The sequence below is a fragment of the Pelophylax lessonae genome (assembly GCF_965119305.1).
Source record: "Pelophylax lessonae genome assembly, chromosome: 2".
Taxonomy (NCBI): Eukaryota; Metazoa; Chordata; class Amphibia; order Anura; family Ranidae; genus Pelophylax; species Pelophylax lessonae.
The window spans coordinates 306,188,657-306,191,156 of record NC_138769.1 but is presented as its reverse complement, the minus strand read 5'-3'; the positions used below and the strand labels follow the sequence as shown (position 1 = coordinate 306,191,156).

The 2,500-nt window shown below is 32.1% G+C and overlaps 1 protein-coding gene across 1 annotated transcript in view; it reads left to right on the top strand.

Moving 5' to 3' along the window:
* LHX1 (LIM homeobox 1) overlaps window positions 1–2,500 on the top strand; it is a 28,007-nt gene that overhangs the window by 7,535 nt on the left and 17,972 nt on the right. The gene's annotated exons all lie outside the window — the stretch shown is intronic.

Sequence of the window (2,500 nt, the reverse complement as noted above, 5' to 3'; positions counted from 1 at the left end):
GGGGGAGGGGGAATAATAATAATTGGTGGCAGTCGAAATAATAATAAAAATAGTAGTAGTAGTAGTAATAGACGTAGTAGTAATAAAAAGAAGGAGGAGGAGGAGAAGAAGAAAAAAAAGAATAATATTATTGGTAGTAAAAATAATAACAATAAAAATAGTAGCAGTAGTAGTAGCAATAGAATACAAAGTAATACAAAAAAGGAGGAGGATAATAATAATAATAATAATAATGGTAGTAATAATAATAATAAGTAGTAGTAGTATTAGACGTTGTAGTAATAAAAAGAAGGAGGAGGAAAAGGAGAAGAAAAGTAATTATAATAATCGTAATAACAACAATAATAATAGAATACTAATAATAATAATTATAATAATAGTAGTAGTAGTAGTAATAAGTAGTTGTAATAAAAAGAATAGGGAGGAAAAGGAGAAGAAAAGTAATTATAATAATCATAATTTAAAACAATAATAATTATTATTATAATAGTAGTAGTAATAAGTAGTAGTAACAAAAAGAATAGGGAGGAAAAGGTGAAAAAAAAGCAATAATAAAAAAAATAATAACAATAATAATAATAATAGTAGTAGTAGTAAAATTATTAAGAAGAAGAAGGAGGAGGAGAAGAAAAAAGGTAATATAAAACAACAACAACAATATTAATAATAGGGCATAGCAGGATTCTCTTGAGCGGTGTGGGTTTACATGTGTATATCTATATCAAACAATAAAATACCTAAAATTCAGAAAGGGAATACCCATCTTTTCAGTATGCACCTCCTCTCTCATCATTTATTGGCCTTAACGGATTGAATAGGGGTATCAACTTGCAAATGGACTAGAAATTAATAACCATAAATGTGAGGGGTTAATGGAAAAATAAGAATGACAATGAGTTGGGATTATTAAAAGGTTTATAAACCCGCAGAGCTGGGGGTAATGGAGGGTTAAAAGATCATTAAGGCGAGGTTAGATTGGAAGAACCTTAGTGCGAGGATAATTAGGAGTAATCTTGTCAGGGTAATAAGAATTAACTCAATCATTCTTGACCTAAAGCGGGGAAGCTAAGCAAGGGGAAAGCTAAATACATTCAACTATTTCATTCAATATCAATTTGAAAAAAAAAAAAGGCACAGAAAAGTGAAAGCAGAAACTGTAATGTTATACGCCTTTCTAAAGGATCCACTTGAGTGAAATAATCTTCCCAGACCAGGGAGTGCAGCCAGGTCACCATGTCCCCCCCCCCCCCCCCCAGTCCCAGTTAATGAGTGACAGCGCTCTATTGGAAGCTGCTTTATCTGCCTATCGCCGTATCGCATATATCGCACATATCCGCATATTGCGATAACAGATCTAGCAATCGGAAACAAGGTAAAATAAAATCACCTAGAGACTATGCTCACAATCATCCCAGAAAACTATGAAATATGGATTTGTTTTGAATTGCTACAATTTATAAGTTAATTAACCAAAGTAGTTTTGAGGAAAGAAATTGTAATTTACTGAGCAGATGAAAAAAAATACACTTTTAAAGAAAGAACAAATAAATAGAGAAAGAAAAGAAAGAAAGACTGAATGCATGAATGAAAGAAAAAAAAAAGAAAGAATACTGAATGAATAAAAGATAAAATGAAAGAAAGACTGAATTAAAGAAAGGAATGAAAGGAAAGAAAGAAAGAAAGAAAGAAAGAAAGAAAGAAAGATGAATGGAAAGAAAGAAAGAAAGAAAGAAAGAAAGAAAGAAAGAAAGAAAGAAAGAAAGAAAGAAAGAGAGCGCGAGAGAGAGTGTGTGAGAGAGAGAGAGTAGGAGAGAGTATAGGGAGAGAGAGAGAGAAGAAAGACAGAAAGAAAGAAAGAAAGAAAGAAAGAAAGAAAGAAAGAAAGAAAGAAAGAAAGAAAGAAAGAAAGAAAATTATTTTTCTTTAATTTTTTTATTGGATACTTGAAGTGAATCTTTATCTTTTCTGTCCCTTTAGTTAATCCTCCTAAACAAACAGCGAACTCCCCCACTTTATTTTATTCTTATATAAAAATCGAACCTAGGGCTAGTCATGGATTTGATTATTGAATAGTTAAATCAGCTTTTGAGTTTTGAAGCAATATACTGAATATATGATACTTTATGCCCAGCACACAGGTAGCATAAAAACAACCCCTTAGTAAAAGATCTCCAGTATGATTAGTAATCTCATTTGTAGAAGGATTAAATATAAGAGAAGTGGATTTATGATGTGGATGTAAAACCAGTCCAAGGAAATCTATCAATTAAAAGTAGTCACTTTTGACTACAGAAATGTTGTATTTGTACCGTATCTGGATTTGCGGTTGGAAACAATAGTAGAACATATTTTTCAAGCTGGATTTGGTCAGCGAGATGACAGGAGATATGCAGGATTTGTTCTCTTGTGTATGGAATGGGGCAGTGCGCGCATGCGCAGTGTGTGGATCTTTGGGAGATGCTTAGATTGTAGTTGGCATGTCTGAGAACCTGGTCACCTA